Genomic DNA, 14,747 nt, shown 5'->3' with positions numbered 1-14,747 from the left:
TTTTGGAAAATGGTTCTAAAATGTGTTTTTTTAGGCCTGTCCAAAATGTCGCTAGTTCGGCATGATCGGAGTCATCGTTTTTGTGTCACGAAAATGAGAAAAAAAAATCTGCAATTTTTGTGAAAATGGTTTTAAAAAAAAAATTTAGGCTGTCCAGAATGTCGCTTTTTCGGCATGATCGGAGTCATCGTTTTTAGGGACAATATAGAAATCTGCAATTTTTTGTGAAAATGATTTTAAAATGTTTTTTAGGCCTGTCCAGAATGTCGATAGTTCGGCATGACCGGGGTCACTGTTTTTGTGTCAAAAAATGAAAAAAAATTCAGAGCTTTTTTTTGGAAAATGGTTCTAAAATGTGTTTTTTTAGGCCTGTCCAAAATGTCGCTAGTTCGGCATGATCGGAGTCATCGTTTTTGTGTCACGAAAATGAGAAAAAAAATCTGCAATTTTTGTGAAAATGGTTTTAAAAAAAATTTTAGGCTGTCCAGAATGTCGCTTTTTCGGCATGATCGGAGTCATCGTTTTTAGGGACAATATAGAAATCTGCAATTTTTGTGAAAATGATTTTAAAATGTTTTTTAGGCCTGTCCAGAATGTCGATAGTTCGGCATGACCGGGGTCACTGTTTTTGTGTCAAAAAATGAAAAAAAAATTCAGAGCTTTTTTTGGAAAATGGTTCTAAAATGTGTTTTTTTAGGCCTGTCCAAAATGTCGCTAGCTCGGCATGACCGGGGTCACTGTTTTTGTGTCACGAAAATGATAAAAAAACTGAGCTTTTTTTGTGAAAATGGTTCTAAAATGGTTTTTTTAGGCCTGTCCAAAATGTCGCTAGTTCGGCATGATCGGAGTCATCGTTTTTGGTGACAAAAATAGAAATCTGCAATTTTTGTGAAAATGGTTTTAAAATGTTTTTTTAGGCCTGTCCAGAATGTCGCTAGTTCAGCATGACCGGGGTCACTGTTTTTGTGTCACGAAAATGAAAAAAAAATCTGCAATTTTTTGTGAAAATGGTTTTGAACATTTTTTTTAGGCCTGTCCAGAATGTCGCTTTTTCGGCATGATCGGAGTCATCGTTTTTAGGGACAATATAGAAATCTACAATTTTTTGTGAAAATGGTTTTAAAATGTTTTTTTAGGCCTGTCCAGAATGTCGCTTTTTCGGCATGATCGGAATCATCGTTTTTAGGGACAAAATAGAAATCTGCAATTTTTTGTGGAAAAGGTTTTAATTTTTTTTTTTAGGCCTGTCCAGAATGTCGCTAGTTCGGCATGATCGGAGTCATCGTTTTTAGGGACAATATAGAAATCTGCAATTTTTTGTGAAAATTGTTTTAAAATGTTTTTTTTAGGCCTGTCCAGAATGTCGCTAGTTCGGCATGATCGGAGTCATCGTTTTTAGGGACAATATAGAAATCTGCAATTTTTTGTGAAAATTGTTTTAAAATGTTTTTTTAGGCCTGTCCAGAATGTCGCTAGTTCGGCATGATCGGAGTCATCGTTTTTAGGGACAATATAGAAATCTGCAATTTTTTGTGAAAATTGTTTTAAAATGTTTTTTTTAGGCCTGTCCAGAATGTCGCTAGTTCGGCATGACCGGGGTCACTGTTTTTGTGTCACGAAAATGAAAAAAAAAATTCTGCAATTTTTTGTGAAAATGGTTTTAAAAATTTTTTTAGGCCTGTCCAGAATGTCGCTTTTTCGGCATGATCGGAGTCATCGTTTTTAGGGACAATATAGAAATCTGCAATTTTTGTGAAAATGATTTTAAAATGTTTTTTAGGCCTGTCCAGAATGTCGATAGTTCGGCATGACCGGGGTCACTGTTTTTGTGTCAAAAAAAAAAAAATCAGAGCTTTTTTTTGGAAAATGGTTCTAAAATGTGTTTTTTAGGCCTGTCCAAAATGTCGCTAGTTCGGCATGATCGGAGTCATCGTTTTTGTGTCACGAAAATGAAAAAAAAATCTGCAATTTTGGTGAAAATGGTTTTAAAATTTTTTTTAGGCTGTCCAGAATGTCGCTTTTTCGGCATGATCGGAGTCATCGCTTTTTAGGGACAATATAGAAATCTGCAATTTTTGTGAAAATGATTTTAAAATGTTTTTTTAGGCCTGTCCAGAATGTCGATAGTTCGGCATGACCGGGGTCACTGTTTTTGTGTCAAAAAATGAAAAAAAAAATTCAGAGCTTTTTTTTGGAAAATGGTTCTAAAATGTGTTTTTTTAGGCCTGTCCAAAATGTCGCTAGTTCGGCATGACCGGGGTCACTGTTTTTGTGTCACGAAAATGATAAAAAACTGAGCTTTTTTTTGAAAATGGTTCTAAAATGTTTTTTTTTAGGCCTGTCCAAAATGTCGCTAGTTCGGCATGATCGGAGTCATCGTTTTTGTGTCACGAAAATGAAAAAAAAATATCTGCAATTTTTTGTGAAAATGGTTTTAAAATGTTTTTTTTAGGCCTGTCCAGAATGTCGCTAGTTCGGCATGACCGGGGTCACTGTTTTTGTGTCACGAAAATGAAGAAAAAAAAATCTGCAATTTTTTGTGAAAATGGTTTTGAAAAATTTTTTTAGGCCTGTCCAGAATGTCGCTTTTTCGGCATGATCGGAGTCATCGTTTTTAGGGACAATATAGAAATCTGCAATTTTTTGTGAAAATGGTTTTAAAATGTTTTTTTTTAGGCCTGTCCAGTATGTCGCTAGTTCGACATGACCGGGGTCACTGTTTTTGTGTCACGAAAATGGAAAAAAAAATCGGAGCTTTTTTTTGTGAAAATGGTTCTAAAATGTTTTTTTAGGCCTGTCCAAAATGTCGCTAGTTCGGCATGATCGGAGTCATCGTTTTTGGTGACAAAAAAGAAACTGCAATTTTTTGTGGAAATGGTTTAAAAAAAATTTTTTAGGCCTGTCCAGAATGTCGCTAGTTCGGCATGACCGGGGTCACTGTTTTTGTGTCACGAAAATGAAAAAAAAATATCTGCAATTTTTTTGTGAAAATGGTTTTAAAATGTTTATTTTAGGCCTGTCCAGTATGTCGCTAGTTCGGCATGATCGGAGTCATCGTTTTTAGGGACAATATAGAAATCTGCAATTTTTTGTGAATATTGTTTTAAAATGTTTTTTTTAGGCCTGTCCAGAATGTCGCTAGTTCGGCATGACCGGGGTCACTGTTTTTGTGTCACGAAAATGAAAAAAAAAAATCTGCAATTTTTTGTGAAAATGGTTTTAAAATTTTTTTTTAGGGTGTCCAGAATGTCGCTTTTTCGGCATGATCGGAGTCATCGTTTTTAGGGACAATATAGAAATCTGCAATTTTTTGTGAAAATGATTTTAAAATGTTTTTTTAGGCCTGTCCAGAATGTCGATAGTTCGGCATGACCGGGGTCACTGTTTTTGTGTCAAAAAATGAAAAAAAAAATTCAGAGCTTTTTTTTGGAAAATGGTTCTAAAATGTGTTTTTTTAGGCCTGTCCAAAATGTCGCTAGTTCGGCATGATGGGAGTCATCGTTTTTGGTGACAAAAAAAGAAACTGCAATTTTTTGTGGAAATGGTTTCAAAAAATTTTTTTAGGCCTGTCCAGAATGTCGCTAGCTCGGCATGACCGGGGTCACTGTTTTTGTGTCACGAAAATGATAAAAAAACTGAGCTTTTTGTGAAAATGGTTCTAAAATGGGTTTTTTTAGGCCTGTCCAAAATGTCGCTAGTTCGGCATGATCGGAGTCATCGTTTTTGGTGACAAAAATAGAAATCTGCAATTTTTGTGAAAATGGTTTTAAAATGTTTTTTAGGCCTGTCCAGAATGTCGCTAGTTCAGCATGACCGGGGTCACTGTTTTGTGTCACGAAAATGAAAAAAAATATCTGCAATTTTTTGTGAAAATGGTTTTAAAATGTTTTTTTTAGGCCTGTCCAGAATGTCGCTAGTTCGGTATGACCGGGGTCACTGTTTTTGTGTCACGAAAATGAAAAAAAAAAATCTGCAATTTTTTGTGAAAATGGTTTTGAACATTTTTTTAGGCCTGTCCAGAATGTCGCTTTTTCGGCATGATCGGAGTCATCGTTTTTAGGGACAATATAGAAATCTACAATTTTTTGTGAAAATGGTTTTAAAATGTTTTTTTAGGCCTGTCCAGAATGTCGATAGTTCGGCATGACCGGGGTCACTGTTTTTGTGTCAAAAATGAAGAAAAAAAAATCTGAGCTTTTTTTGTGAAAATGGTTCTGAAATGTTTTTTTTAGGCCTGTCCAAAATGTCGCTAGTTCGGCATGATCGGAGTCATCGTTTTTGGTGACAAAAAAGAAACTGCAATTTTTGTGGAAATGGTTTTAAAATGTTTTTTTAGGCCTGTCCAGAATGTCGCTAGTTCGGTATGACCGGGGTCACTGTTTTTGTGTCACGAAAATGAAAAAAAATAATCTGCAATTTTTTGTGAAAATGGTTTTGAACATTTTTTTTAGGCCTGTCCAGAATGTCGCTTTTTCGGCATGATCGGAGTCATCGTTTTTAGGGACAATATAGAAATCTACAATTTTTTGTGAAAATGGTTTTAAAATGTTTTTTTAGGCCTGTCCAGAATGTCGATAGTTCGGCATGACCGGGGTCACTGTTTTTGTGTCAAAAATGAAGAAAAAAAAATCTGAGCTTTTTTGTGAAAATGGTTCTGAAATGTTTTTTTTAGGCCTGTCCAAAATGTCGCTAGTTCGGCATGATCGGAGTCATCGTTTTTGGTGACAAAAAAGAAACTGCAATTTTTTGTGGAAATGGTTTTAAAATGTTTTTTAGGCCTGTCCAGAATGTCGCTAGTTCAGCATGACCGGGGTCACTGTTTTTGTGTCACGAAAATGAAAAAAATAATCTGCAATTTTTTGTAAAAATGGTTTTAAAATTTTTTTTAGGCCTGTCCAGAATGTCGCTTTTTCGGCATGATCGGAATCATCGTTTTTAGGGACAAAATAGAAATCTGCAATTTTTGTGGAAAAGGTTTTAATTTTTTTTTTAGGCCTGTCCAGAATGTCGCTAGTTCGGCATGATCGGAGTCATCGTTTTTAGGGACAATATAGAAATCTGCAATTTTTTGTGAAAATTGTTTTAAAATGTTTTTTTTAGGCCTGTCCAGAATGTCGCTAGTTCGGCATGACCGGGGTCACTGTTTTTGTGTCACGAAAATGAAAAAAAAAAATCTGCAATTTTTTGTGAAAATGGTTTTAAAAAAATTTTAGGCTGTCCAGAATGTCGCTTTTTCGGCATGATCGGAGTCATCGTTTTTAGGGACAATATAGAAATCTGCAATTTTTGTGAAAATGATTTTAAAATGTTTTTTTAGGCCTGTCCAGAATGTCGATAGTTCGGCATGACCGGGGTCACTGTTTTTGTGTCAAAAAATGAAAAAAAAATTCAGAGCTTTTTTTTGGAAAATGGTTCTAAAATGTGTTTTTTAGGCCTGTCCAAAATGTCGCTAGTTCGGCATGATCGGAGTCATCGTTTTTGTGTCACGAAAATGAGAAAAAAAAAATCTGCAATTTTTTGTGAAAATGGTTTTAAAAAAAAATTTTAGGCTGTCCAGAATGTCGCTTTTTCGGCATGATCGGAGTCATCGTTTTTAGGGACAATATAGAAATCTGCAATTTTTGTGAAAATGATTTTAAAATGTTTTTTAGGCCTGTCCAGAATGTCGATAGTTCGGCATGACCGGGGTCACTGTTTTTGTGTCAAAAAATGAAAAAAAAAATTCAGAGCTTTTTTTTGGAAAATGGTTCTAAAATGTGTTTTTTTAGGCCTGTCCAAAATGTCGCTAGCTCGGCATGACCGGGGTCACTGTTTTTGTGTCACGAAAATGATAAAAAAACTGAGCTTTTTTTGTGAAAATGGTTCTAAAATGGGTTTTTTTAGGCCTGTCCAAAATGTCGCTAGTTCGGCATGATCGGAGTCATCGTTTTTGGTGACAAAAATAGAAATCTGCAATTTTTTGTGAAAATGGTTTTAAAATGTTTTTTTAGGCCTGTCCAGAATGTCGCTAGTTCAGCATGACCGGGGTCACTGTTTTTGTGTCACGAAAATGAAAAAAAAAAATCTGCAATTTTTTGTGAAAATGGTTTTGAACATTTTTTTTAGGCCTGTCCAGAATGTCGCTTTTTCGGCATGATCGGAGTCATCGTTTTTAGGGACAATATAGAAATCTACAATTTTTTGTGAAAATGGTTTTAAAATGTTTTTTTAGGCCTGTCCAGAATGTCGCTTTTTCGGCATGATCGGAATCATCGTTTTTAGGGACAAAATAGAAATCTGCAATTTTTTGTGGAAAAGGTTTTAATTTTTTTTTTAGGCCTGTCCAGAATGTCGCTAGTTCGGCATGATCGGAGTCATCGTTTTTAGGGACAATATAGAAATCTGCAATTTTTTGTGAAAATTGTTTTAAAATGTTTTTTTTAGGCCTGTCCAGAATGTCGCTAGTTCGGCATGATCGGAGTCATCGTTTTTAGGGACAATATAGAAATCTGCAATTTTTTGTGAAAATTGTTTTAAAATGTTTTTTTTAGGCCTGTCCAGAATGTCGCTAGTTCGGCATGACCGGGGTCACTGTTTTTGTGTCACGAAAATGAAAAAAAAAATTCTGCAATTTTTTGTGAAAATGGTTTTAAAAAATTTTTTTAGGCCTGTCCAGAATGTCGCTTTTTCGGCATGATCGGAGTCATCGTTTTTAGGGACAATATAGAAATCTGCAATTTTTTGTGAAAATGATTTTAAAATGTTTTTTAGGCCTGTCCAGAATGTCGATAGTTCGGCATGACCGGGGTCACTGTTTTTGTGTCAAAAAATGAAAAAAAATCAGAGCTTTTTTTTGGAAAATGGTTCTAAAATGTGTTTTTTTAGGCCTGTCCAAAATGTCGCTAGTTCGGCATGATGGGAGTCATCGTTTTTGTGTCACGAAAATGAAAAAAAAAATCTGCAATTTTTTGTGAAAATGGTTTTAAAAATTTTTTTAGGCTGTCCAGAATGTCGCTTTTTCGGCATGATCGGAGTCATCGTTTTTAGGGACAATATAGAAATCTGCAATTTTTGTGAAAATGATTTTAAAATGTTTTTTAGGCCTGTCCAGAATGTCGATAGTTCGGCATGACCGGGGTCACTGTTTTTGTGTCAAAAAATGAAAAAAAAATTCAGAGCTTTTTTTGGAAAATGGTTCTAAAATGTGTTTTTTAGGCCTGTCCAAAATGTCGCTAGTTCGGCATGACCGGGGTCACTGTTTTTGTGTCACGAAAATGATAAAAAAACTGAGCTTTTTTTTTGAAAATGGTTCTAAAATGTTTTTTTTTAGGCCTGTCCAAAATGTCGCTAGTTCGGCATGATCGGAGTCATCGTTTTTGTGTCACGAAAATGAAAAAAAAATATCTGCAATTTTTTGTGAAAATGGTTTTAAAATGTTTTTTTTAGGCCTGTCCAGAATGTCGCTAGTTCGGCATGACCGGGGTCACTGTTTTTGTGTCACGAAAATGAAGAAAAAAAAATCTGCAATTTTTTGTGAAAATGGTTTTGAAAAATTTTTTTAGGCCTGTCCAGAATGTCGCTTTTTCGGCATGATCGGAGTCATCGTTTTTAGGGACAATATAGAAATCTGCAATTTTTGTGAAAATGGTTTTAAAATGTTTTTTTTAGGCCTGTCCAGTATGTCGCTAGTTCGACATGACCGGGGTCACTGTTTTTGTGTCACGAAAATGAAAAAAAATCGGAGCTTTTTTTTTGTGAAAATGGTTCTAAAATGTTTTTTTTAGGCCTGTCCAAAATGTCGCTAGTTCGGCATGATCGGAGTCATCGTTTTTGGTGACAAAAAGAAACTGCAATTTTTGTGGAAATGGTTTAAAAAAATTTTTTAGGCCTGTCCAGAATGTTGCTAGTTCGGCATGACCGGGGTCACTGTTTTTGTGTCACGAAAATGAAAAAAAATATCTGCAATTTTTTTGTGAAAATGGTTTTAAAATGTTTATTTTAGGCCTGTCCAGTATGTCGCTAGTTCGGCATGATCGGAGTCATCGTTTTTAGGGACAATATAGAAATCTGCAATTTTTGTGAATATTGTTTTAAAATGTTTTTTTAGGCCTGTCCAGAATGTCGCTAGTTCGGCATGACCGGGGTCACTGTTTTTGTGTCACGAAAATGAAAAAAAAAAATCTGCAATTTTTTGTGAAAATGGTTTTAAAAATTTTTTTTAGGGTGTCCAGAATGTCGCTTTTTCGGCATGATCGGAGTCATCGTTTTTAGGGACAATATAGAAATCTGCAATTTTTTGTGAAAATGATTTTAAAAATTTTTTTTAGGCCTGTCCAGAATGTTGCTAGTTCGGCATGACCGGGGTCACTGTTTTTGTGTCACGAAAATGAAAAAAAAATATCTGCAATTTTTTTGTGAAAATGGTTTTAAAATGTTTATTTTAGGCCTGTCCAGTATGTCGCTAGTTCGGCATGATCGGAGTCATCGTTTTTAGGGACAATATAGAAATCTGCAATTTTTTGTGAATATTGTTTTAAAATGTTTTTTTAGGCCTGTCCAGAATGTCGCTAGTTCGGCATGACCGGGGTCACTGTTTTTGTGTCACGAAAATGAAAAAAAAAAATCTGCAATTTTTTGTGAAAATGGTTTTAAAATTTTTTTTTAGGGTGTCCAGAATGTCGCTTTTTCGGCATGATCGGAGTCATCGTTTTTAGGGACAATATAGAAATCTGCAATTTTTTGTGAAAATGATTTTAAAATGTTTTTTTAGGCCTGTCCAGAATGTCGCTAGCTCGGCATGACCGGGGTCACTGTTTTTGTGTCACGAAAATGATAAAAAAAACTGAGCTTTTTTGTGAAAATGGTTCTAAAATGGGTTTTTTAGGCCTGTCCAAAATGTCGCTAGTTCGGCATGATCGGAGTCATCGTTTTTGGTGACAAAAATAGAAATCTGCAATTTTTGTGAAAATGGTTTTAAAATGTTTTTTAGGCCTGTCCAGAATGTCGCTAGTTCAGCATGACCGGGGTCACTGTTTTTGTGTCACGAAAATGAAAAAAATATCTGCAATTTTTTGTGAAAATGGTTTTAAAATGTTTTTTTAGGCCTGTCCAGAATGTCGCTAGTTCGGTATGACCGGGGTCACTGTTTTTGTGTCACGAAAATGAAAAAAAAAATCTGCAATTTTTTGTGAAAATGGTTTTGAACATTTTTTTAGGCCTGTCCAGAATGTCGCTTTTTCGGCATGATCGGAGTCATCGTTTTTAGGGACAATATAGAAATCTACAATTTTTTGTGAAAATGGTTTTAAAATGTTTTTTTAGGCCTGTCCAGAATGTCGATAGTTCGGCATGACCGGGGTCACTGTTTTTGTGTCAAAAAATGAAGAAAAAAAAAATCTGAGCTTTTTTTGTGAAAATGGTTCTGAAATGTTTTTTTTTAGGCCTGTCCAAAATGTCGCTAGTTCGGCATGATCGGAGTCATCGTTTTTGGTGACAAAAAAAGAAACTGCAATTTTTTGTGGAAATGGTTTTAAAATGTTTTTTTAGGCCTGTCCAGAATGTCGCTTTTTCGGCATGATCGGAATCATCGTTTTTAGGGACAAAATAGAAATCTGCAATTTTTTGTGGAAAAGGTTTTAATTTTTTTTTTTAGGCCTGTCCAGAATGTCGCTAGTTCGGCATGATCGGAGTCATCGTTTTTAGGGACAATATAGAAATCTGCAATTTTTTGTGAAAATGATTTTAAAATGTTTTTTTAGGCCTGTCCAGAATGTCGATAGTTCGGCATGACCGGGGTCACTGTTTTTGTGTCAAAAAATGAAAAAAAAAATTCAGAGCTTTTTTTTGGAAAATGGTTCTAAAATGTGTTTTTTTAGGCCTGTCCAAAATGTCGCTAGTTCGGCATGACCGGGGTCACTGTTTTTGTGTCACGAAAATGATAAAAAAACTGAGCTTTTTTTTTGAAAATGGTTCTAAAATGTGTTTTTTTAGGCCTGTCCAAAATGTCGCTAGTTCGGCATGATCGGAGTCATCGTTTTTGTGTCACGAAAATGAAAAAAAAATATCTGCAATTTTTTGTGAAAATGGTTTTAAAATGTTTTTTTTAGGCCTGTCCAGAATGTCGCTAGTTCGGCATGACCGGGGTCACTGTTTTTGTGTCACGAAAATGAAGAAAAAAAAATCTGCAATTTTTTGTGAAAATGGTTTTGAAAAATTTTTTTTAGGCCTGTCCAGAATGTCGCTTTTTCGGCATGATCGGAGTCATCGTTTTTAGGGACAATATAGAAATCTGCAATTTTTTGTGAAAATGGTTTTAAAATGTTTTTTTTTAGGCCTGTCCAGTATGTCGCTAGTTCGACATGACCGGGGTCACTGTTTTTGTGTCACGAAAATGAAAAAAAAAATCGGAGCTTTTTTTTTGTGAAAATGGTTCTAAAATGTTTTTTTTAGGCCTGTCCAAAATGTCGCTAGTTCGGCATGATCGGAGTCATCGTTTTTGGTGACAAAAAAGAAACTGCAATTTTTTGTGGAAATGGTTTAAAAAAATTTTTTTAGGCCTGTCCAGAATGTCGCTAGTTCGGCATGACCGGGGTCACTGTTTTTGTGTCACGAAAATGAAAAAAAAATATCTGCAATTTTTTTGTGAAAATGGTTTTAAAATGTTTATTTTAGGCCTGTCCAGTATGTCGCTAGTTCGGCATGATCGGAGTCATCGTTTTTAGGGACAATATAGAAATCTGCAATTTTTTGTGAATATTGTTTTAAAATGTTTTTTTTAGGCCTGTCCAGAATGTCGCTAGTTCGGCATGACCGGGGTCACTGTTTTTGTGTCACGAAAATGAAAAAAAAAAATCTGCAATTTTTTGTGAAAATGGTTTTAAAAAATTTTTTTAGGGTGTCCAGAATGTCGCTTTTTCGGCATGATCGGAGTCATCGTTTTTAGGGACAATATAGAAATCTGCAATTTTTTGTGAAAATGATTTTAAAATGTTTTTTTAGGCCTGTCCAGAATGTCGATAGTTCGGCATGACCGGGGTCACTGTTTTTGTGTCAAAAAATGAAAAAAAAAATTCAGAGCTTTTTTTTGGAAAATGGTTCTAAAATGTGTTTTTTTAGGCCTGTCCAAAATGTCGCTAGTTCGGCATGATGGGAGTCATCGTTTTTGGTGACAAAAAAAGAAACTGCAATTTTTTGTGGAAATGGTTTAAAAAAATTTTTTTAGGCCTGTCCAGAATGTCGCTAGCTCGGCATGACCGGGGTCACTGTTTTTGTGTCACGAAAATGATTAAAAAAACTGAGCTTTTTTTGTGAAAATGGTTCTAAAATGGGTTTTTTTAGGCCTGTCCAAAATGTCGCTAGTTCGGCATGATCGGAGTCATCGTTTTTGGTGACAAAAATAGAAATCTGCAATTTTTTGTGAAAATGGTTTTAAAATGTTTTTTTAGGCCTGTCCAGAATGTCGCTAGTTCAGCATGACCGGGGTCACTGTTTTTGTGTCACGAAAATGAAAAAAAAATATCTGCAATTTTTTGTGAAAATGGTTTTAAAATGTTTTTTTTAGGCCTGTCCAGAATGTCGCTAGTTCGGTATGACCGGGGTCACTGTTTTTGTGTCACGAAAATGAAAAAAAAAAATCTGCAATTTTTTGTGAAAATGGTTTTGAACATTTTTTTTAGGCCTGTCCAGAATGTCGCTTTTTCGGCATGATCGGAGTCATCGTTTTTAGGGACAATATAGAAATCTACAATTTTTGTGAAAATGGTTTTAAAATGTTTTTTAGGCCTGTCCAGAATGTCGATAGTTCGGCATGACCGGGGTCACTGTTTTTGTGTCAAAAAATGAAGAAAAAAAAATCTGAGCTTTTTTTGTGAAAATGGTTCTGAAATGTTTTTTTTAGGCCTGTCCAAAATGTCGCTAGTTCGGCATGATCGGAGTCATCGTTTTTGGTGACAAAAAAGAAACTGCAATTTTTTGTGGAAATGGTTTTAAAATGTTTTTTAGGCCTGTCCAGAATGTCGCTTTTTCGGCATGATCGAGTCATCGTTTTTAGGGACAATATAGAAATCTGCAATTTTTTGTGAAAATGATTTTAAAATGTTTTTTTAGGCCTGTCCAGAATGTCGATAGTTCGGCATGACCGGGGTCACTGTTTTTGTGTCAAAAAATGAAAAAAAAAATCAGAGCTTTTTTTTGGAAAATGGTTCTAAAATGTGTTTTTTTAGGCCTGTCCAAAATGTCGCTAGTTCGGCATGATCGGAGTCATCGTTTTTGTGTCACGAAAATGAGAAAAAAAAATCTGCAATTTTTTGTGAAAATGGTTTTAAAAATTTTTTTTAGGCTGTCCAGAATGTCGCTTTTTCGGCATGATCGGAGTCATCGTTTTTAGGGACAATATAGAAATCTGCAATTTTTTGTGAAAATGATTTTAAAATGTTTTTTTAGGCCTGTCCAGAATGTCGATAGTTCGGCATGACCGGGGTCACTGTTTTTGTGTCAAAAAATGAAGAAAAAAAATTCAGAGCTTTTTTTTGGAAAATGGTTCTAAAATGTTTTTTTTAGGCCTGTCCAGAATGTCGCTAGTTCGGCATGACCGGGGTCACTGTTTTTGTGTCACGAAAATGAAAAAAAAAAATCTGCAATTTTTTGTGAAAATGGTTTTAAAAAAAAATTTTAGGCTGTCCAGAATGTCGCTTTTTCGGCATGATCGGAGTCATCGTTTTTAGGGACAATATAGAAATCTGCAATTTTTTGTGAAAATGATTTTAAAATGTTTTTTTAGGCCTGTCCAGAATGTCGATAGTTCGGCATGACCGGGGTCACTGTTTTTGTGTCAAAAAATGAAAAAAAAAATTCAGAGCTTTTTTTGGAAAATGGTTCTAAAATGTGTTTTTTAGGCCTGTCCAAAATGTCGCTAGTTCGGCATGATCGGAGTCATCGTTTTTGTGTCACGAAAATGAGAAAAAAAAAATCTGCAATTTTTTGTGAAAATGGTTTTAAAAATTTTTTTAGGCTGTCCAGAATGTCGCTTTTTCGGCATGATCGGAGTCATCGTTTTTAGGGACAATATAGAAATCTGCAATTTTTGTGAAAATGATTTTAAAATGTTTTTTAGGCCTGTCCAGAATGTCGATAGTTCGGCATGACCGGGGTCACTGTTTTTGTGTCAAAAAATGAAAAAAAAGAATCTGAGCTTATTTTGTGAAAATGGTTCTAAAATGTGTTTTTTTAGGCCTGTCCAAAATGTTGCTAGTTCGGCATGATCGGAGTCATCGTTTTTGGTGACAAAAATAGAAATCTAAAATTTTTGTGAAAATGGTTTTAAAATGTTTTTTTAGGCCTGTCCAGAATGTCGCTAGTTCGGCATGACAGGGGTCACTGTTTTTGTGTCACGAAAATGAAAAAAAAATCTGCAATTTTTGTGATAATGGTTTTAAAATGTTTTTTTTTAGGCCTGTCCAGAATGTCGCTAGTTTGGCATGACCGGGGTAACTGTTTTTGTGTCACGAAAATGAAAAAAAAAAATCTGCAATTTTTTGTGAAAATGGTTTTAAAAAAAATTTTAGGCTGTCCAGAATGTCGCTTTTTCGGCATGATCGGAGTCATCGTTTTTAGGGACAATATAGAAATCTGCAATTTTTTGTGAAAATGATTTTAAAATGTTTTTTTAGGCCTGTCCAGAATGTCGATAGTTCGGCATGACCGGGGTCACTGTTTTTGTGTCAAAAAATGAAAAAAAAAATTCAGAGCTTTTTTTTGGAAAATGGTTCTAAAATGTGTTTTTTTAGGCCTGTCCAAAATGTCGCTAGTTCGGCATGATCGGAGTCATCGTTTTTGTGTCACGAAAATGAGAAAAAAAAAATCTGCAATTTTTTGTGAAAATGGTTTTAAAAAATTTTTTTAGGCTGTCCAGAATGTCGCTTTTTCGGCATGATCGGAGTCATCGTTTTTAGGGACAATATAGAAATCTGCAATTTTTTGTGAAAATGATTTTAAAATGTTTTTTTAGGCCTGTCCAGAATGTCGATAGTTCGGCATGACCGGGGTCACTGTTTTTGTGTCAAAAAATGAAAAAAAAGAATCTGAGCTTATTTTGTGAAAATGGTTCTAAAATGTGTTTTTTTAGGCCTGTCCAAAATGTTGCTAGTTCGGCATGATCGGAGTCATCGTTTTTGGTGACAAAAATAGAAATCTAAAATTTTTTGTGAAAATGGTTTTAAAATGTTTTTTTAGGCCTGTCCAGAATGTCGCTAGTTCGGCATGACAGGGGTCACTGTTTTTGTGTCACGAAAATGAAAAAAAAAATCTGCAATTTTTTGTGATAATGGTTTTAAAATGTTTTTTTTTAGGCCTGTCCAGAATGTCGCTAGTTTGGCATGACCGGGGTAACTGTTTTTGTGTCACGAAAATGCAAAAAAAAAATCTGCAATTTTTTGTGAAAATGGTTTTTAAAAAAAAATTTTAGGCCTGTCCAGAATGTCGCTTTTTCGGCATGATCGGAGTCATCGTTTTTAGGGACAATATAGAAATCTGCAATTTTTTGTGAAAATGGTTTTAAAATGTTTTTTTAGGCCTGTCCAGAATGTCGATAGTTCGGCATGACCGGGGTCACTGTTTTTGTGTCACGAAAATGATAAAAAAACTGAGCTTTTTTTGTGAAAATGGTTCTAAAATGGGTTTTTTTAGGCCTGTCCAAAATGTCGCTAGTTCGGCATGATCGGAGTCATCGTTTTTGGTGACAAAAATAGAAATCTGCAATTTTTTGTGAAAAT

The sequence above is a fragment of the Salmo salar genome, chromosome ssa20 (assembly GCF_905237065.1).
Source record: "Salmo salar chromosome ssa20, Ssal_v3.1, whole genome shotgun sequence".
Lineage (NCBI taxonomy): Eukaryota > Metazoa > Chordata > Actinopteri > Salmoniformes > Salmonidae > Salmo > Salmo salar.
This window is presented reverse-complemented; position numbering follows the sequence as displayed.